This window comes from Ranitomeya variabilis, chromosome 3, assembly GCF_051348905.1.
Source record: "Ranitomeya variabilis isolate aRanVar5 chromosome 3, aRanVar5.hap1, whole genome shotgun sequence".
NCBI classification, from domain to species: domain Eukaryota; kingdom Metazoa; phylum Chordata; class Amphibia; order Anura; family Dendrobatidae; genus Ranitomeya; species Ranitomeya variabilis.
The window spans coordinates 673413944-673437266 of NC_135234.1; positions in this window are offsets into that span (position 1 = coordinate 673413944).

The window sequence follows — 23323 nt, forward strand, 5'->3', positions numbered from 1 at the left end:
GCTGTGACTGTTCTCCTTCAATAACATTTTTCCTGCACAGGACTGATTTTTGTCACTCTGTGATATATGACAAAATTCTAATGGTGTCACAGTTTTGCAAGTCCTGCTGGCATGCAATAGGTTACAGTAAGATACTTCAGCAGTATTTCATATTAAAGGGTTTCGACAGCTTTATATCTTTAATTATGCAAACATCTCCTCTCAATACAGAAGGAGCCAGGCAACTTCCCGCCATGTTAATAATAATATAATATATAGAATGGGTCTGTGCCTTTGGAACTGATGCGGCTGCCCTCACCCACTGAGTTTTATATCATCGGTAATTAGAAATCCAACGTGGAAGGGAATATATATCTTGTGTTGTACTGTGCTCTGAAACACATTGCAAAGGTCTGAGCCAAGAAAGGTAAGTTGGCTTGACAGACCATGTGTATTATTAGTGAAGTGGTATGCTGGGAAATAGTCACATTGCAAATGATTATTCATTGCCTTGCATTATGGCACACTTGGCAGGTTTCCCTTTAACATTTTGATTGCTGGAAAGAACATAATGTACAATTTTCCATACGCAATGTAAAGTGTAGCATATATTGCTACATATAGGGAACTAGCAACTTTTTGAACTTTGTACCTCTAATGACCCATCTCAGCATCCGTCACTGTCATTTTGCTGTATTTATCAGTGTAGAGATGCCCTTTAGTGACAAAACATATATTTAAGGCAGAAACGCATCCATTTAACTGGGTGTGTGTCGTTATAGGGGGTGCAGAGATAACTACTAAGGCTTAGGTACCTGAAGACCACTTTGATAGAGTTTTTGAAATTGCAAAAGGTACTGTAGGGGATCTGTAACAAATTCTATATTAGGACCCAGAAGCTATAATTAACATGATTGCTGGTTGTTTTCATATTCAGTCCTCATCAGTATTCAGACAAAGCTAATGCAAAAACTCTTTTTAACACTGCAATTCACTACTAATCAGTTTTCCTCTCACTAAACTTTCCCATCTCCATCTCCAATAAATTGTGAATGCAGCAGCCAGATTCAGATTTTTGTTCAGCCATTACACTGATGCCTCCACTCTGAGCCAGTCATTACACTGATTACCCATCTGCAGCAAAAAACAAACTTATCACGCTCACCAATAAAACTCTCCATAGTGCTGCACCATCCTAATTCTCCTCCCACCACATGTCTGTCTACTCATCTCATTTTGCTATCTAAACCAGTGTTCCCGAACTCCAGTACTCAAGAGCTACCAACAGGTCATGTTTTCAAGATTTCCTTGGGTGATAATTCCAGTACCCGCACAAGCAATAATTCCATCACCTTGGCAATACTAAGGAAATCCTGCAAACAGGACCTGTTGGTGGCTCGAGGATGGGAGTTGTGGAAGACTGATCCAAGTCTAACATCCTCCATAATCGAAACCTTCAACTCCCATCTCCAAAACTTTTCCTGTATGCAGTGCAGTGTAGTGTTACTGCAAAAAAAATGTAATTTTGAAATAGGGATTTTCTTGTTTGTTTTAATTGCATTCATTGTGAGGTAAAAAGGACATGTCAACATGATTTTCCAGGTTAGAACCATTACAAAGATACCAAACAAATATATATATTATTTTTATCATAAGAAAAAAAATTCCCTTGGTTCACCATGTTCTGAGACCATTAACATTTTCAATTTTTGATTGATTGAGCTGTGGGAGGTCTTAGTTTTTGTGTCCTAAGCTGAAATATTATTAATTTAATTGATATATTTTGATCGCTTGTTTTGCAATTTTACGGAAACCAAAAAAAAAAAACAATTCTGATGTTCTTTTACCTTTACTCCAATTACTCTTTCGGACAATTAATTTTATATTTTGAAAGATAAGACTTTTACTGACATTGAGAAACCAAATATGTTTTTTTTATTTTTTCATTTCTTTACTTTTTATGTGAGAAATGGAGGTAATTTGATTTTTATTTTTTATATTTTTTAAAAAATTTTTTTACTTTTTAAATATCTTTCAGTCCCCTTAAACTTGAATCCATAATGGTCTGATTTCTTGTGCAGTATATAGTAAAAATCACAGTCTCCTATGAACATGGCATGGTGCTCAATTCACGCTTTGCTGTTAGCTGCAGATGATATCACAGCCATCATCTGCCGGCAATGATGACCAAAGGGGTTAAGGCACAGTTTCCTTAATCTTAATGTAAGACTCCATTTTATTACAGCAACCACCTATATTAGATGGATTAACGTGGTTCATATTGGACTGTCCCTAAAAGATTGCTGATATCTGCTGTCAGTCAGTAAATGAAAATGGAAGCTCTCTTACAGAGGATACACATAGCCATGGGTTATTTCTAATGTTGAAGCTCAACTAAATTAAAATAAATAGAGCTATGCTGCAAACCCCCACATGTGGATGGATAGCAGTCATGCTTTCATAATCTTAAATCCTAGACAACCTCTTAATAACATACTAGAAAATTGCTAATTTTGCAAATCACTAATGTTTTAAGCAGATCCATTTGTGCCTCCCTTAAAACAAAATCTGCATTGTCAACAGCATGACAAAAATAGTGATAATACAGTTGTCGGAACCTCAGAACCATTGCCCTGCTTATAGCCATTCTCAGTTTTGAAGAATACAACATACATTGGACTATAATCTGTCAGTTCTGGACTATTTTTGTCAATGCCCGAAACAAACCTATCTGGTTTGTGGCAGTATATTGCATTGGGTATTACACCATTTTGATATATTACTATTGTATAGTCTGTTTCAGTGGGCAAGTTAAGAGGTTGAGGCTTTTGTGATCTGTTTACTGAGAATATGTATTCCACTATTACTGCACATTCACTTTATTATAAAGATTTTTTTCTTTGCAAGTGGTTTATACAAGTGAAATTTCATCACTCTAAATACACTATTTTGGTATTTTGTACTCTTGTTAATACTATTGCATTTACTTGCTATCTCAGTGGTATAGGCAGGGCCGCCACTAGAATTTTCGGGGCCCCCTAGACACTCCACCTAGGTTCTACCCCAGCCCTGCCTCCACCCCTTGAACTGTCCACAGTACCCCTCTCTCTTGGAAAAACGCCACTTCTCACCTATCACACATTAAAGGGAACCTGTCACCTGAATTTGGCGGGACCGGTTTTGGGTCATATGGGCGGGGTTTTCGGGTGTTTGATTCACCCTTTCCTTACCCGCTGGCTGCATGCTGGCCGCAATATTGGATTGAAGTTTATTCTCTGTCCTCCGGAGTGCACGCCTGCGCAAGGCAATATTGCCTTGCACTGGCGTGTACTCCGGAGGACAGAGAATGAACTTCAATCCAATATTGCTTCAAGCATGCAGCCAGCGGGTGAGGAAAGGGTGAATCAAGCACCCGAAAACCCAGCCCATATGACCCAAAACTGGTCCCGCCAAATTCAGGTGACAGGTTCCCTTTAACAGTTCCCATCACCACATCACACATATAGCCAGCAGCTTTTGATTTGGCCAAAAGAATTTTTAAGCCACCACCATAACACGGTAAACACTTTTGGCCGGGCCCTACTCTACTGTAACCTACTGAATATTTGTTAAAATATGCAATACAATTTAGGTATACTTTTATTTATTTTTCAATTTTTAAAATGACCAATAATATCACATACAACGAACAAATACCACCACACCATGTCCAGACCACATATTACCACCAGTGACCGAATAATATATACAAAGAACAAATACCACAACACCATGATCAGACACCATATTACCACCACAGTGATCGAATAATATCAAATACAGGGAACAGATACCACCGCACCATGACCAGACCACATATTACCACCACAAAGTGACCAAATAGCACATACAAGGGACAAATACTGCAACACTTTTTTTTTTTTCAACAATTGAAAAATAAATAAAAATATACCTAAATTGTATTGCATATTTTAACAAATATTTAGTAGGTAACAGTAGAGTAGGGCCCGGCCAAAAGTGTCTACCGTGTTATGGTGGTGGCTAAAAAAATCTTTTGGCCAAATCAAATTTTTAATATCTTGTTGTGTTTTTATCTATTTGTTTCAGTAAACTATTTATATTTTAATATTAAGTTGCAATCTCTTTAATCCTTCAGCTCAAAATTAGCTGATGGACATTCTGGGCATATATTGTGAGGCAGTGACCCCTGATACAGCTAGTGGGCGGTTTGTTCTCCCCAGAATGTGCACAGAGGCATATGAAGGCCATAGGTGTGCATGGCAGTCGCAGGTGTAGCTGTGATTGCAATGTGAGGTAGTGACTCGTGTCACAGGTAGGGGTCGCTGTGTGATCTCCCCAGGTTGTGCATGGAGACGGATGAAGTCCATAGGCGTGCATGGGAGACATGGTTTTCCGGTCCAGGTTTTCCATGTGGCTGAAGACCACAGGTTTGTGTGTTAAAAGCACTGCAGTAAGGGATATGGGTGTGTCAGGTGTCAGGTGTGTGAGGTGCACGTCAGTGTCAGTCTGGTGTGCGCTGTTGTGCAGAGCAGAGGCCTGCAGAGGGCTGACTGAGTGCATGGAGGCGCAGGCCAGCGGAGCCAGCACCCAGGGCAGCTGAATAGCCTGGCACCCACAGCATATATAGCGATGCAATCGTCCATGGTACTGGTCTCAGATGTGGACAGTCCTGTGCCCGGAGGTGGATGTCTTGTGCCTGAAAGGGGACTGGCATGGGTAACGATTGCAAACAGGTGGATATGGTGCCCAGCTGCTATCTGGAGGATATCCTGGGCTGTGTACGGCTGTGTGAATAAAGAGATTGTAATACAGTGATGCAGGACACCCACGGGAACTAGTCAGAGAAGTGTGTAGTGTCTGCAACATGTAAAGTTGTCTTTGGGGACTTTAATATGGCGTGCGGTCACCCAGGGAATCTGGACAAAAGTCTGGCCTGTTTAGGGACTGCAATCTAAAGCCATGTGATGTGCACTATGAAGTGCTGTGAACTGCTATGAATTGATGTGAATTGAACACTGATAATATGCACTGAAGTTATATGCTTGGAACTAGGGTTGAGCGACTTTCATTTTTTTAAGATCGAGTCGGGTTTTGTGAAACCCGACTTTGTCCAGAGTCGAGTCGAGTGCAGTCGGCCGATTATCGCTAAAAGTCGGGGATCGACCGAAACACGAAACCCAATGCAAGTCAATGGGGAAGCATAGTCGGCAGTGAGTGGAGGCCAGGAAAACACCTACAGTGCCCATTTTAATGCCAAAAACATCCATTCTTGTTTCTGAAGCTTGTCAATCTTAATTAACTTTATAATAATAGTTGGGCATTGGAAATTGGGGGTCATTTGGCAAATTTGTGGGGGGTAGGGCTGGTTCAAGGTTTTAGTGGGCCCAGGAATCGTGGACTACGTCACGGCGGTGGAGCAGGGAGAGGAAAGTATTTCAACGTTGCAAGTGCTGTGATCCTGAGCAAGCAGGGGGGCACACTTGTTCGCATTGGCACTGGCACAGGGCCCCTCAAAGTACAGCGGTGTGTTTGCACGGCGGGGGTGCCTCCCACCAGCAGCGACACTTTTGCGTACTCTGAGGGGCCCTGTGCCAGTGACGTCGCCAACGAGTATGCCCCCCCCACCTGATGAAGGAACCTGCACTTTCATCTGCACCTTCCTCTTTGCCCCTGTGTAAGGTGGTATAACATGCGGGAAGGGGAACCTTACTTTCAGCAGGGTCAGATTCTGGCTGTGTAGAGTGCAAGGGGAATGTAGTGGTCTAGGTCAATGTACCAGCAGACTCATCTAGCAGTGGCTGGGCAATGGGCAGGATGAGGAGGAAACAGATATAGGGCCAAAGAATAAAGTAGGCTAAATGCAGTTCAAAATTGGTAACAGGACAGGACTAAACAGGCGGCATTGCTTTGTTCAGTGGAGTAGCAAACCCAGGAGCAGCAGACACTGTTTTAAGGGCCCAACCACACTAGTAGGCCAAATGCAGTTTAATATCTGATACTATAGGCCCAAAGTCAGAAGGTTGAAGCTCAGCTTTATTCAGTTGAGGGCAAACACCAGGGAGGGGCAGACACCGTTAGTAGGCCCTAACCACCAATTTTTAAAATAACAGCACTTAATGAGAGCCAGAAGGTTGAAGCTCAGCTTTATTCAGTTGAGGAAAAACACCAGGCAGGGGCAGACACCGTTAGTAGGCCCTAACCACCAATTTCTGAAAACACAGCACTTAATGAGAGCCAGAAGGATGAAGCTGAGCTTTATTCAGTTGAGGACAAACACCAGGCAGGGGCAGACACCGTTAGTAGGCCGTAACCAAAGTTGAAGGCCAAATGCAGTTTAATTTCTGATACTATAGGCCGAAAGCCAGAAGGTTGAAGCTCAGCTTTATTCAGTTGAGGAAAAACACCAGGGAGGGGCAGACACCGTTAGTAGGCCCTAACCACCAATTTTTGAAAACACAGCACTTAATGAGAGCCAGAAGGATGAAGCTCAGCTTTATTCAGTTGAGGACAAACACCAGGGAGGGGCAGACACCGTTAGTAGGCCCTAACCACCAATTTTTAAAAACACAGCACTTAATGAGAGCCAGAAGGTTGAAGCTCAGCTTTATTCAGTTGAGGAAAAACACCAGGGAGGGGCAGACACCGTTAGTAGGCCGTAACCAAAGTTGAAGGCCAAATGCAGTTTAATTTCTGATACTATAGGCCGAAAGCCAGAAGGTGGAAGCTCCGATTTAGACAGTGGAGGACAATTTGAATTAGGGACTGCAGACAGACTTAGTAGGCTGTCCCCTGTGGACCATGCATCCAACACATTAACCCATTGCGCCGTAATGGACACGTAATTGTTATGACCCCAATGGCGAGGGTCTCAGAGGAACGTGGAAGTCTGCAGAATACAAAAATCCAGCTCATAGGGCAGTGGTAACTGGGTTGACCATATATCTACTCCTAACGCCAACACTAGAAGTAGCCGGGGATCATTCCTACGTTGATTCTAGATGACACGCGCCAGCCGGAGAATCTAGCTACCCCTAGTAGAGGAAAACAAAGACCTTTCTTGCCTCCAGAGAAGGGGACCCCAAAGCTGGATAGAAGCCCCCCACAAATAATGACGGTTAGGTAAGAGGAAATGACAAACACAGAAATGAACCAGGTTTAGCACAGAGAGGCCCGCTTACTGATAGCAGAATAAAGAAAGGTAACTTATATGGTCAACAAAAACCCTATCAAAATCCACACTGGAAATTCAAGAACCCCCGAACCGTCTAATGGTCCGGGGGGAGAACACCAGCCCCCTAGAGCTTCCAGCAAAGGTCAGGATATAGATTTGGAACAAGCTGGACAAAAATACAAAAACAAAACAAATAGCAAAAAGCAAAAGGCAGACTTAGCTGATATAACTGGAACCAGGATCAGTAGACAAGAGCACAGCAGACTAGCTCTGATAACTACGTTGCCAGGCATTGAACTGAAGGTCCAGGGAGCTTATATAGCAACACCCCTAACTAACGACCCAGGTGCGGATAAAAGGAATGACAGAAAAACCAGAGTCAAAAAACTAGTAACCACTAGAGGGAGCAAAAAGCAAATTCACAACACGTAATCTTCCGTGGCCATGCCTACAGGTCCATGCGTCTGTTGTCAGGTGCACCTTTGTACTCACAGATTGCCAGAGTGCATGGACAATGCGGTCTTTTACATGCTGGTGGAGGGTTGGGATGGCTTTTCTCGCAAAAGAAGTGTCGACTGGTTAGCTTGTAGCGTGGTACAGCGTAGTTCATCATGGCCTTATTAATAGTAAATAAAATATATAACTAGGCTCTATGAACTTTTAAATAGGTTCCAGGGGTACACGGGCAGCATTGGTGTGGTCAGTGGAGGAGTATTGCAAGTAGGGGCCGCAGACAGGCTCACAAAGGCCTAAAATAACAAACAGTAGGCAGTCATGGCAGTTTTACATCGGTTACATGGATACACAGGCAGGCAGCATTGTGGTCAGTGGAGGAGTATTGCAAGTAGGGGCCGCAGACAGGCTATCAAAGGCCTAAAATAACAAACAATAGGCTCATGGCAGTTTTATATTGGTTACATGGATGCACAGGCAGGCAGCATTGTGGTCAGTGGAGGAGTATTGCAAGGAGTGTCTGACACAGTTAGTACTCCAAAAAAATAAATAGATGTTAATGTCTCGCAAAACAACTATAAGTAAAAAAAAGGGTGGCATGCTTAGGTACAGGGGTGGGCTCATCTGCAGAGTTTATGACAAAGTAATTTGGCAGTAAATTAGTATTTACTGGTGTCAATATAGGACACTGACCCAGACTACTTTAACTAGCATCATAGATGCAAACAAATTGGTATTGTTTGTCAGTGCCAGGCATTGAATGATGTCAGTGCATAGACTAAACATTGGTGGAGCTGTGCGAGATAATTTTGCACGTGGTAGAGCACAGTTTGAGCTGGGGGGGGGAACTCTCTTGTGGCCGGCGGTACCGCCCCAGGGCCCCTCATGTTACAATGGTGTGTCTGACGTTGGGTGCGCACCACCACCGCCAGAGACACTACATTGTACTATGAGGGACCCAGTGGCAATGCCGTCGACCAAAAGCGGGCACACCCTCCTCTTCAGACAATCAGGACTGTAACGGGTGCTTGCGCCAAGTGGTGAGACAACGGCCCCGTGGGGGGATTTTTCCCATTGGGGGAGGTGTAAACATGTCGTATGCTGGACAAACAGCTGCTGCAAATTAACAGATTGGAACACTCAGTAAGACCAGTCCACAAGCAAGACCTTTTTATAGGAAAGCTAGGTGTCAGCCGGGAAAGGTGGGGCAAAATAATTTGAAATCTAGGAGTGGTTCATTTTAATGAAGGTGAGATCATCCACATTTTGGGTAGCCAGACGAGTCCTTTTTTCGGTTAATAATGAACCAGCAGCACTGAATACTCTTTCTGATAGCACACTAGCTGCTGGGCAAGCAAGCTCCTGCAACGCATATTCTGCCAATTCAGGCCAGGTGTCTAATTTTGATGCCCAGTAATCAAATGGGAATGACAGTTGAGGGAGAACATCGATAAGGGAAGAAAAATAGTTAGTAACCATACTGGACAAATGTTGTCTCCTGTCACTTTGAATAGATGCTGCAGTACCTGTCCTGTCTGCGGTCATTGCGAAATCACTCCACAACCTGGTCAGAAAACCCCTCTGTCCAACGCCACTTCTGATCTGTGCACCTCTAACACCTCTGCCATGTAGCCCCCTGCAGCTTGTGTGAGAACCATCACCGGCGCTGTGTGCTGGGAATGCCTGAATCAAACGGTCTACAAGAGTAGCTTGTTTGGTTCCTAAGATTTGTTCGAGGTTCTCATGTGGCATAATATTTTGCAATTTGCCTTTATAGCGAGGGTCAAGGATGCAGGCCAACCAGTAATCGTCATCACTCATCATTTTAGTAATGCGTGGTGTTGTGAATTTGGATTCTGGGCTCCCCCGGTGGCCGCTTGTGGAATTGGACTTGTCATCCTCTTTCCTGTTTCACCTGGTTCCATCAGTAGTGGGTGTCGCTATTTAAGCTCATTTTTCTGGTGGTTTCTTGCCGGTCAACAATGTTATCTGATGCCTCTCAGTGCTTGTTCCTGCTTCTGACAACTACTAGATAAGTTGGACTTTTGTCCATGTTTCGTTTTGCCTATTTGTTCCAGTTCACAGCTGAAGTTTTGTTACTGTGTCTGGAAAGCTCTCGTTGATCAGGGATTGCTACTCTGGCGTTATGAGTTAATGCCAGAGTTTAAGGTAATCTCTGGATGGTGTTTTGTTAGTGTTTTTCTGCTGACCATGAAAGTATACTATCTGTCTTCTGCTATCTAGTAAGCGGACCTCAAATTTGCTAAGACTATTTTCCTGCTGCGTTTGTTGTTTCATCTGAACTCACCGTCATTATATGTGGGGGGCTACTGTCTTCTTTGGAATATTTCTCTAGAGGTGAGCCAGGTCTTATATTTCCCTCTGCTAGCTATTTAGGTCTTAGGCCAGAGCTGGGCATCTAGCAATAAATAGGAAATGCTACCTGGCTATTTCTAGTTGCGCGGCAGGCTTAGTTCATGGTCAGTATAGTTCCATCTTCCGAGAGCTTGTCCCTCTATAGGCTTGCTATGATCTCTGCCTGCAGAGATCATGACAGTTTGACCGGCCAATAAAGTGTTAAAGACCCAGGTTGAGAAAGGAGAGTTATAAGAAGTCTGCTGGAATTTTTTTTTTTTTTTTTTTTTCTTCCAGTTTGCCTTGCTGCAGTCTTTTTTCTCTCTCTCCTCCTAATCTCTGTATGGCTCTGTGTGCACCTGACAATAATGGATCTTCAGAGTGTAACTGCGGGTTTGAATAATTTCATCACGAAAGTACAAAATTTACAAGATTTTGTGGTACATGCTCCAGTATCTGAGCCGAGAATTCCTTTGCCGGAGTTCTTCACAGGGAATAGAGCTAGCTTCCAGAATTTCCGAAATAATTGTAAGCTTTATTTGTCCCTGAAGTCTCGTTCAGCTGGAGACCCTGCTCAGCAGGTTAGGATTGTGATTTCCTTGCTCAGGGGTGACCCTCAAGATTGGGCCTTCTCATTGCCAGCAGGGGATCCTGCGTTGCGCGATGTGGATGCGTTTTTTCTGGCCTTGGGCTTGCTTTATGAGGAACCTCATTTGGAACTTCAGGCAGAAAAAACTTTGATGGCACTATCTCAGGGGCAAGACGAAGCTGAGGTTTACTGCCAAAAATTCCGTAAATGGTCTGTGCTTACTCAGTGGAATGAGTGCGCCTTGGCGGCAACTTTCAGAGAAGGTCTCTCTGATGCCGTTAAGGATGTTATGGTGGGGTTCCCTGTGCCTGCAGGTCTGAATGAGTCCATGACAATGGCTATTCAGATTGATAGGCGTCTGCGGGAGCGCAAACCGGTGCACCATCTGGCGGTGTCTATGGAAAAGACGCCAGAAAGTATGCAGTGTGATAGAATTCTGTCCAGGAGCGAGCGACAGAATTTTAGACGGAAGAATGGATTGTGCTTCTATTGTGGGGATTCTACTCATGTTATATCAGCATGCTCTAGGCGTACAAAGAAGCTTGATAAGTCTGTTTCCATTGGCACCATTCAGTCTAAGTTTATTTTGTCTGTAACCCTGATTTGCTCTTTGTCATCCATTGCCACGGACGCCTATGTTGACTCTGGCGCCGCTCTGAGTCTTATGGATTGGTCCTTTGCCAATCGTTGTGGTTTTGATTTAGAGCCTTTGGAGACTCTTATTCCTCTGAAGGGGATTGACTCCACCCCATTGGCTAATAATAAACCACAATACTGGACACAAGTAACCATGCGTATCAATCCGGATCACCAGGAGATTATTCGTTTCCTGGTGCTGTATAATTTACATGACGATTTGGTACTGGGATTGCCATGGTTGCAGTCTCACAATCCAGTCTTGGACTGGAGAGCAATGTCTGTGTTGAGCTGGGGATGTAAGGGTATTCATGGGGACTTACCTTTGGTTTCTATTTCGTCGTCCATTCCCTCTGAAGTCCCTGAGTTCCTCTCTGATTATCAAGACGTCTTTGACGAACCCAAGCTTGGGTCGTTACCTCCGCACCGTGAGTGCGATTGTGCCATAGATTTGATACCGGGTTGCAAATATCCAAAGGGTCGTTTGTTTAATCTGTCTGTGCCGGAACATGCTGCTATGCGGGAATATATAAAGGAGTCTTTGGAAAAGGGACATATTCGTCCATCTTCTTCTCCCTTGGGAGCTGGGTTTTTCTTTGTCTCAAAAAAGGACGGCTCTTTGAGACCATGTATTGATTATCGGCTTCTGAATAAGATCACTGTTAAGTACCAATACCCATTGCCATTGCTTACTGATTTGTTTGCTCGTATAGAGGGTGCTAAGTGGTTCTCTAAAATTGATCTTCGTGGGGCGTATAATTTGGTGCGGATCAGGCAGGGGGATGAGTGGAAGACCGCATTTAATACGCCCGAGGGCCACTTTGAGTATTTGGTCATGCCTTTTGGTCTTTCTAATGCCCCTTCAGTTTTCCAGTCTTTTATGCATGATATTTTCCGCGATTTTCTGGATAAATTTATGATAATATATCTGGATGATATTCTGATTTTTTCTGATGACTGGGACTCTCATGTCCAGCAGGTCAGGAGAGTTTTTCAGGTTCTGCGGTCTAATTCTTTATGTGTGAAGGGGTCTAAGTGCGTTTTTGGGGTCCAGAAAATTTCCTTTTTGGGGTATATTTTTTCTCCCTCTTCCATTGAGATGGATCCCGTCAAGGTGCAAGCTATTTGTGACTGGACTCAGCCCTCCTCTCTTAAGGGTCTTCAGAGATTTTTGGGCTTTGCCAACTTTTACCGCCGATTTATTGCTGGTTTTTCGGATGTCGTTAAACCACTGACTGATTTGACCAGACATGGCGCTGATGTTGCTAATTGGTCCCCTCATGCTGTAGAGGCCTTTCAGGAGCTTAAGCACCGTTTTGCCTCTGCCCCTGTGTTACGTCAGCCTGATGTGAATCTGCCTTTTCAGGTTGAGGTTGACGCTTCGGAGATCGGAGCTGGGGCAGTGTTGTCGCAGAAAGGTTCCGACTGCTCCGTCATTAGGCCTTGTGCCTTCTTTTCTCGCAAATTTTCGCCCGCAGAGCGGAATTATGATGTTGGGAATAGGGAGCTTTTGGCCATGAAGTGGGCGTTTGAGGAGTGGCGCCATTGGCTAGAGGGGGCTAAGCATCAGGTGGTGGTATTGACTGACCACAAAAATTTGATTTATCTTGAGACTGCCAGGCGCCTGAATCCTAGACAGGCGCGCTGGTCTTTATTTTTTTCTCGCTTTAATTTTGTGGTGTCATACCTACCGGGTTCTAAGAATGTTAAGGCAGATGCCCTTTCTAGGAGTTTTGACCCGGACTCTCCTGGTAATGCTGAACCCACAGGTATCCTTAGGGAGGGAGTAATTTTGTCGGCCGTTTCTCCTGATCTGCGGCGGTCCTTGCAAGAGTTTCAGGCGGATAGACCGGATCGTTGTCCGCCTGATAGACTGTTTGTTCCGGATGATTGGACCAGTAGAGTCATCTCTGAGGTACATTCTTCTGCATTGGCAGGTCATCCCGGAATTTTTGGTACCAGGGATTTGGTGGCAAGATCCTTCTGGTGGCCTTCCCTGTCACGAGATGTGCGAGTCTTTGTGCAGTCATGTGACATTTGTGCTCGGGCCAAGTCTTGTAGTTCTCGGGCTAGCGGACTGCTGTTGCCCTTGCCTATTCCTAAGAGGCCTTGGACACACATCTCGATGGATTTTATTTCAGATCTGCCTGTTTCCCAGAAGATGTCTGTCATCTGGGTGGTCTGTGACCGTTTCTCTAAAATGGTCCATTTGGTTCCTCTGCCCAAGTTGCCTTCTTCTTCTGAGTTGGTTCCTCTGTTTTTTCAGAATGTTGTCCGATTGCACGGTATTCCTGAGAATATTGTTTCTGACAGAGGTACCCAATTTGTGTCTAGATTTTGGCGGGCATTCTGTGCTAGGATGGGCATAGATTTGTCTTTTTCATCTGCTTTTCACCCTCAGACTAATGGCCAGACCGAGCGGACTAATCAGACCCTGGAGACATATCTGAGGTGTTTTGTCTCTGCTGATCAGGATGATTGGGTTGCTTTTTTGCCATTGGCAGAGTTCGCCCTCAATAATCGGGCCAGCTCTTCCACCTTGGTGTCCCCGTTTTTCTGTAATTCGGGGTTTCACCCTCGATTTTCCTCCGGTCAGGTGGAATCCTCGGATTGTCCTGGAGTGGATGCGGTGGTGGAGAGATTGCATCACATCTGGGGGCAGGTTATGGACAATTTGAAGTTGTCCCAGGAGAAGACTCAGCGTTTTGCCAACCGTCATCGTCGTGTTGGTTCTCGGCTTTGTGTTGGAGATTTGGTGTGGTTGTCTTCTCGTTTTGTCCCTATGAGGGTCTCTTCTCCTAAGTTTAAACCTCGGTTCATCGGCCCTTATAGAATATTGGAGATTCTTAATCCTGTTTCTTTCCGTTTGGACCTCCCTGCGTCCTTTTCCATTCATAACGTTTTTCATCGGTCGTTATTGCGCAGGTATGAGGTACCTGTTGTACCTTCAGTTGAGCCTCCTGCTCCGGTGTTGGTTGAGGGTGAGTTGGAGTACGTTGTGGAGAAAATTTTGGACTCTCGTGTTTCCAGACGGAGACTCCAGTATCTGGTCAACTGGAAGGGTTACGGCCAGGAGGATAATTCTTGGGTCAATGCATCTGATGTTCATGCTTCTGATCTTGTTCGTGCCTTCCATAGGGCTCATCCTGGTCGCCCTGGTGGATCTGGTGAGGGTTCGGTGCCCCCTCCTTGAGGGGGGGGTACTGTTGTGAATTTGGATTCTGGGCTCCCCCGGTGGCCGCTTGTGGAATTGGACTTGTCATCCTCTTTCCTGTTTCACCTGGTTCCATCAGTAGTGGGTGTCGCTATTTAAGCTCATTTTTCTGGTGGTTTCTTGCCGGTCAACAATGTTATCTGATGCCTCTCAGTGCTTGTTCCTGCTTCTGACAACTACTAGATAAGTTGGACTTTTGTCCATGTTTCGTTTTGCCTATTTGTTCCAGTTCACAGCTGAAGTTTTGTTACTGTGTCTGGAAAGCTCTCGTTGATCAGGGATTGCTACTCTGGCGTTATGAGTTAATGCCAGAGTTTAAGGTAATCTCTGGATGGTGTTTTGTTAGTGTTTTTCTGCTGACCATGAAAGTATACTATCTGTCTTCTGCTATCTAGTAAGCGGACCTCAAATTTGCTAAGACTATTTTCCTGCTGCGTTTGTTGTTTCATCTGAACTCACCGTCATTATATGTGGGGGGCTACTGTCTTCTTTGGAATATTTCTCTAGAGGTGAGCCAGGTCTTATATTTCCCTCTGCTAGCTATTTAGGTCTTAGGCCAGAGCTGGGCATCTAGCAATAAATAGGAAATGCTACCTGGCTATTTCTAGTTGCGCGGCAGGCTTAGTTCATGGTCAGTATAGTTCCATCTTCCGAGAGCTTGTCCCTCTATAGGCTTGCTATGATCTCTGCCTGCAGAGATCATGACAGCGTGGGTCCTTTTTGAGGATACGTAAGGCATAATGCGCCATGTGGGCCAAAGTTCCTGTTGGCAAATCTGCGGTTGTGCTGGTTTGAGGGGCAGTTACAGGCAAATCTACGTCACTTGTCTCCCTTAAAAAAACAGAACCCGGCCTTGCAACGCCACTAATTTCTGTTGGCCCAGGAGAAGCTTCCTCATTAAAAAAGTACTCATCCCCATCATCCTCCTCTACCTCCTCCTCCTCTTCGCCCGCTACCGCGTCCTCTACACGGCCCTGACCAGACAATGGCTGACTGGCATCAAGGCTTTCCTCTTCCTCGGCTGCAGACGCCTGCTCCTTTATGTGTGTCAAACTTTGCATCAGCAGACGCATTAGGGGGATGCTCATGCTTATTATGGCGTTGTCTGCACTAACCAGCCGTGTGCATTCCTCAAAACACTGAAGGACTTGACACAGGTCTTGTAGCTTCGACCACTGCACACCTGACAACTCCATGTCTGCCATCCAACTGCCTGCCCGTGTATGTGTATCCTCCCACAAAAACATAACAGCACGCCTCTGTTCGCACAGTCTCTGAAGCATGTGCAGTGTGGAGTTCCACCTTGTTGAAATGTCGATGATTAGGTGATGCTGGGGAAGGTTCAAAGACCGCTGATAGTTCTGCATACGGCTGGAGTGTACGGGCGAACGGCGGATATGCGAGCAAAGTCTGCGCACTTTGAGGAGCAGGTCGGGTAACCCCGGGTAACTTTTCAGGAAGCACTGCACCACCAGGTTTAAGGTGTGAGCCAGGCAAGGAATGTGTTTCAGTTGGGAAAGGGCTATGGCAGCCATGAAATTCCTTCCGTTATCACTCACAACCTTGCCTGCCTCAAGATGTACAGTGCCCAGCCATGACTGAGTTTCATTCTGCAAGAACTCTGACAGAACTTCCGCGGTGTGTCTGTTGTCGCCCAAACACTTCATTGCCAATACAGCCTGCTGACGCTTGCCACTAGCTGTCCCATAATGGCACACCTGGTGTGCAACAGTGGCAGCTGCGGATGGAGTGGATGTGCGACTGCGGTGTGTGGACGAGCTCTCGCTTCTGCATGAGGAGGAGGAAGAGGAGGAGGGGGGTGCGAACGCCTACAGCCAACTCTTTCCTTGACCGTGGACTAGGCAAAACTGTCCCAATATTGCTGTCCCCTGTGGACCCTGCATCCACCACATTCACCCAGTGTGCCGTGATGGACACGTAACGTCCCTGGCCATGCCTACTGGTCCATGCATCTGTTGTCAGGTGCACCTTTGTAGTCACAGACTGCCTGAGTGCATGGACGATGCGGTCTTTAACATGCTGTTGGAGGGCTGGGATGGCTTTTCTAGAAAAGAAGTGCCGACTGGGTAGTTCATAGCGTGGTACAGCGTAGTCCATCAGCGCTTTGAAAGCTTCGCTTTCAACTAACCGGTAGGGCATCATCTCTAATGAGATTAGTCTAGCAATGTGGGCGTTCAAACCCTGTGTACGCGGATGCGATGATGAGTACTTCCTTTTCCTAACAAGAGTCTCATGTAGGGTGAGCTGGACTGGAGACCTGGAGATCGTGGAACTAGCGGTGGTGCCGGTGGACATGGGTGACTGAGAGAGGGTTGGAGATGGTATTCTTGCCGGTGCCCTACATGCAGTGTTTCCTACTACTAACCTGGTGATTCCCTGACTGCTTTGGCCTGGCGACGAAAGCTGCACAGATACTGCAGGTGGTGTGGGAAATGGTCGGCTTACAGGGAGGGAAGGGATGTAGCGTTGCTGACTAGCTTCATTGGCCGAGGGTGCTGCAACCTTTAGGGACGTTTGGTAGTTAGTCCAGGCTTGCAAATGCATGGTGGATAAATGTCTATGCATGCAACTTGTATTTAGAGTTTTAAGATTCTGACCTCTGCTTAAGGTTGTTGAACATTTTTGACAGATGACTTTGCGCTGATCATTTGGATGTTGTTTAAAAAAATGCCAGACTGCACTCTTTCTACTATCGGATACCTTTTCAGGCATTGCAGACTGAGCTTCTTTAACCGGATGGCCACGCTGTCCTCCAACTGGTTTTGGTTTTGCCACGCGTTTTTGGCCAGATACGGGCCCGGTAGATGGAACCTGTTGTGATGTTGATGCCTGCTGCGGCTCCTCCTCCTCCGCTTCAGAACTACTGCCGCCTGCACCCTGTTCCCCCAATGGCTGCCAATCGGGGTCCACAACTGGGTCATCTATGACCTCCTCTTCTATGTTGTGTGCGATTTCGTCTGTGTCACCGTGTAAGCCGGTGGCATAGCGTCCGTGACGGGGCACCATAGTCTCCGCTGGGTTTGATTCTGCCTCAGTACACTGCGAGGGCAATGTTCTGGTCTGAGTCAAAGGAACAGCATAGTAATCTGGCTGTGGCTGTGCATCTTTGCACTCCATGTCCGATTCAACTTCTAATGGACATGGCCTGTTAACTGTTTCACTGTCTAACCCAGGAACGGTATGTGTAAAGAGCTCCATGGAGTAACCCGTTGTGTCTCCTGACGCATCCTTCTCTCTTGTTCTGGGTGAAGAAGACAAGGAAGCGACTTGTCCCTGACCGGGAGCATCCACTGACGATGCACTGCTCTGACATTTGGCACTTTCCGAGGAGGAGGCGAAAGAGCTAGAGGCAGAGTCAGCAATGAAAGCCAATACTTGTTCCTGCTGCACCGGCTTCAAAAGTGTTTTTCCTACTCCCAGAAAAGAGAGCGTTCGAGGCCTTGTGTAGCCAGACAACGAACCTGGCTCAACAACTCGAGACTTAGGTGCTGTACTGCTTTTACCACGACCACCTGATGCTCCACCACCACTACCATCATTACCAGCTGACAATGACCGCCCACGGCCACGACCTCTTCCACTAGACTTCCTCATTGCTTGCAAAACGTAACCAAAGTAACACTATTTGTTACTGTAAAACAACTTATAAGGTGAACTCAAACTTCTGTAGGATTTATATATACCTTTATAGGTGCCTGACACTGAAAGGAAAATCAGGCCCAATGTTACACACTAGGTTTTCTGTGCCCCAATAATTTGAGACAGATGGCACACACAGGACCAGCACTCAAGCAGAAATGCCAATCTTAATCTCCCACTATTTTTTTTTTTTTCTGGGAGAATTTACCCTAAAAAAAAAAAAAAAAGGCCCAGTATTACACAGTGTTTTCAGTGGCACACAATGAGAGAGAGATGCCACACACAGCAATGGCACGGAGGCAGACTTGACAATATTTATCTCCCACTATTTTTTTTTTTGGAAAAGGGAGAATTTAGAAAAAAAATATAAAAAAGGCCAAGTATTACACAGTGTTTTCAGTGCCACACAATGAGAGAGAGATGCCACACACAGCAATGGCACGGAGGCAGACTTGACAATATCAATCTCCCACTAATTTTTTTTTTTGGAAAAGGGAGAATTTAGAAAAAAAAAAGGACAAGTATTACACAGTGTTTTCGGTGCCACACAATGAGAGAGAGATGCCACACACAGCAATGGCACGGAGGCAGACTTGACAATATTTATCTCCCACTAATTTTTTTTTTGGGAAAAGTGAGAATTTAGAATAAAAAAAAAAAAGGCCAAGTATTACACAGTGTTTTCGGTGCCACACAATGAGAGATGCCACACACAGCAATGGCACGGAGGCAGACTTGCCAATATTTATCTCCCACTAATTTTTTTTTTGGAAAAGGGAGAATTTAGAAAAAAAAAAAAAAAAAGGCCAAGTATTACACAGTGTTTTCAGTGCCACACAATGAGAGAGAGATGCCACACACAGCAATGGCACGGAGGCAGACTTGCCAATATTTATCTCCCACTAATTTTTTTTTTTGGAAAAGGGAGAATTTAGAAAAAAAAAAAAAAGGCCAAGTATTACACAGTGTTTTCAGTGCCACACAATGAGAGAGAGATGCCACACACAGCAATGGCACGGAGGCAGACTTGCCAATATTTATCTCCCACTAATTTTTTTTGGGGAAAAGGGAGAATTTAGAAAAAAAAAAAAAAGGACAAGTATTACACAGTGTTTTCGGTGCCACACAATGAGAGAGAGATGCCACACACAGCAATGGCACGGAGGCAGACTTGCCAATATTTATCTCCCACTAATTTTTTTTTGGGAAAAGAGAGAATTTAGAAAAAAAAAAAAAAAAGGACAAGTATTACACAGTGTTTTCAGTGCCACACAATGAGAGAGAGATGCCACACACAGCAACGGCACGGAGGCAGACTTGACAATATTTATCTCCCACTAATTTTTTTTTTGCAAAAGGGAGAATTTAGAATAAAAAAAAAAAAAGGCCAAGTATTACACAGTGTTTTCGGTGCCACACAATGAGAGAGAGATGCCACACACAGCAATGGCACGGAGGCAGACTTGCCAATATTTATCTCCCTGCAGTTATCTCAGAAAAGTATGGCAGGGAGCTGTAAAAAGGACTGCTGCACACAAAAGTGTGGACAAACACACAAGATAGCTGTGCAGAAAGGAAGGAACAACAGGATTTGTGCTTTGAAAAAAGCAGTTGGTTTACACAGCGGCGTACACACAAAGCAACGCAGCTATCCGGGAGCCTTCTAGGGCAGCCCAATGAGCTACAGCGCTGAGGAAAAAAAAATGTAGCTTCATCTGTCCTGCAAACAAAAGGTGGTATTGGACAGTGGAAATCGCTACAGCACAAGCGGTTTGTGGCTTTATGTACCCTGCCTATCACTATCCCTGCTTCTGAAGAAGCGGCAGCAACCTCTCCCTACGCTCAGATCAGCAGCAGTAAGATGGCGGTCGGCGGGAACGCCCCTTTATAGCCCCTGTGACGCCGCAGAAAGCAAGCCAATCACTGCAATGCCCTTCTCTAAGATGGTGGGGACTGAGATCTATGTCATCACGCTGCCCACACTCTGCGTCCTTCTTCATTGGCTGAGAAATGGCGCTTTTAGCGTCATTGAAACGCGACTTTGTCGCGAAAGTCGCGTACCGCATGGCCGACCCCACACAGGGATCGGCTCGGTTTCATGAGACGCCGACTTTGCCAAAAGTCGGCGACTTATGAAAATGAACGATCCGTTTCGCTCAACCCTACTTGGAACCTTTTATGTGTGAAGATAACATATTAAAAGAGACTTTTATGATTGAACTTTGTGGGTCACTGCCTTTTCACTGCGTACGATTGCTACCACGGCATTACAATATATATACAGTATATTATATTCATCTATATCCTTTATTGTTGGAATGGTTATTTTTTTGGAGGATTTTTGCCCTTTCTTTTTTATAAGTACCTGTTTTTATAAGATTTATTAATAAAATGTCATGTTTAAAAGCTTTAGTTGGAGTCTATTCATATCTGACAGCTACCCATTATTGCTGTAACAGATACAGGTGTTTAATAGCTTCTTATATACAGTATAAGACTACATAGCTCCCTATATAATAATAATCTTTATTTTTATATAGCGCTAACATATTCTGCAGCGCTTTACAATTTGCACACATTATCATCGCTGTCCCCGATGGGGCTCACAATCTAAATTCTCTATCAGTATGTCTTTGGAATGTGGGAGGAAACCGGAGAACCCGGAGGAAACCCACGCAAACACGAGGAGAACATACAAACTCCTTGCAGATATATACAGTATGAGCCCCATATAGCCTCCTATATACAGTATGAGTCCACACATACCGTGCCTTGCGAAAGTATTCGGCCCCGTGGAACTTTTCGACCTTTTCCCACATATCATGCTTCAAACATAAAGATACCAAATGGAAATTTTTGGTGAAGAATCAACAACAAGTGGAACACAATTGTGAAGTTGAACGAAATTTATTGGTTATTTTTGTGGAAATTCAAAAACTGAAAAGTGGGGCGTGCAATATTATTCGGCCCCTTTAACTTAATACTTTGTTGCACCACCTTTTGCTGTGATGTTTTGTACATCGAGAGACTGAAATTCTTGCCCATTCTTCCTTGGCAAACAGCTCGAGCTCAGTGAGGTTTGATGGAGATCGTTTGTGAACAGCAGTTTTCAGCTCTTTCCACAGATTCTCGATTGGATTGAGGTCTGGACTTTGACTTGGCCATTCTAACACCTGGATACATTTATTTGTGAACCATTCCATTGTACTTTTTTTGCTTTATGTTTGGGATCATTGTCTTGTTGGTAGACAAATCTCTGTCCCAGTCTCAGGTCTTTTGCAGACTCCAACAGGTCTTCTTCAAGAATGGTCCTGTATTTGGCTCCATCCATCTTCCCATCAATTTTAACCATCTTCCCTGTCCCTGCTGAAGAAAAGCAGGCCCAAACCATGATGCTGTCACCACCATGTTTGACAGTGGGGATGATGTGTTCAGGGTGATGAGCTGTGGTGCCTTTACACCAAACATATTGTTTGGCATTGTTGCCAAAATGTTTGATTTTGGTTTCATCTGACCAGAGCACCTTCTTCCACATGTTTGGTGTGTCTCCCAGGTGGCTTGTTGCAAACTTTAAATTACACTTTTTATGGATATCTTTGAGAAATGGCTTTCTTCTTGCCACTCTTCCATAAAGGCCAGATTTGTGAAGTGTACGACTGATTGTTGTCCTATGGACAGACTGTCCCACCTCAGCTGTAGATCTCTGCAGGCAGTTCATATAGAGTGATCATGGGCCTCTTGGCTACATCTCTGATCAGTCTTCTCCTTGTTTGAGATGAAAGTTTAGAGGGACGGCAAGGTCTTGTTAGATTTGCAGTGGTATGCTACTCCTTCTATTTTAATATGATTACTTTCACAGTGCTCCTTGGGATGTTTAAAGTTTTGGAAATCATTTTGTATCCAAATCCAGCTTTAAACTTCTCCACAACAGTATCATGGACCTGCCTGTTGTGTTCCTTGGTCTTCATGATGCTCTCTGTGCTTCAAACAGAACCCTGAGACTATCACAGAGCAGGTGCATTTATACGGAGACTTGATTACACACAGGTGGATTATATTTATCATCATTAGGCATTTAGGACAACATTGGATCATTCAGAGATCCACAATGAACTTCTGGAGTGAGTTTGCTGCACTGAAAGTAAAGGGGCCGAATAATATTGCATATAAAATAAATATATTGCATATAAAATTTAAAATAACCAATAATTTTCGTTCAACTTCACAATTGTGTTCCACTTGTTGTTGATTCTTCACCAAAAATTTACATTTGGTATCTTTATGTTTGTGGGAAAAGGTTAAAAAGTTCCACGGGCCCAAATACTTTCGCAAGGCACTGAAGCCCTTCTATATACAGTATGAGCCCACAGATAGCTCCCTGCAAACATTATGAGCCGCACATAGCTCCCTATATACAGTATGAGCCCCACATAGCAACTTATATACAGTACAAACCCACACATAGCCCATATATATGCAAACATCCCATACACATATTGATATATCCCATCATTGTCCTCTGAAAAGAAAAAAAACAAAATGGAAGTCAGCTCACCTGGTCCGATTAGTAGTACCTAGATAGGATTCCAGCCTCGCACAGATTCAGGCAGAGCAGCCATAAAAGTAACACAGGAAAAGGGAGGGTATTGATCCAACGATATAGTCTATGCACCTCTTTAGAGTAAAATATGGCTTTTATTGAGTCATTTAAAATAGGTACAGGTATTTGGTGTTAGGGTTGGCGGATTGCACTAAATAAAATATAAATTAAAGTGCAATCGCAACTCGGGTGCTGCTAGTGTGAGCAATGACAGAACAAAATTGCGAGCGTTACCTTAAACACACAGTGTTCATGCCACACAGTTTGAACGGAGTACCAAGCTCAGTTACTTCACAGAGAGGTAATGCACTAAGAATGCTAAGTACTACACCCTGTTAACGTCACAGGGATGTTAGCACGTGGATTGAGCTCCACAACTAAACTGTGCTAACCGCACATGCGAATGAAGCAGATGCTGTTCCAATAGAAGGAACTCTTATGAAGCTAGGTACAAAACCCTGTCGACTTTACTGAGAGAAAGCATAAGGGTTGAGCTTGCTCTGTAACTGAACTGTGCTAACCATACACATGAACAAAACAGATGCTAAGCCAAGTGGCTAGTTACCCCAGTCCTGACGCTTCCAAACTTGTGCCTGACCAGCACCCTACGCATATAGCAAACTAGAGACTCAGGCGTTGAACCAT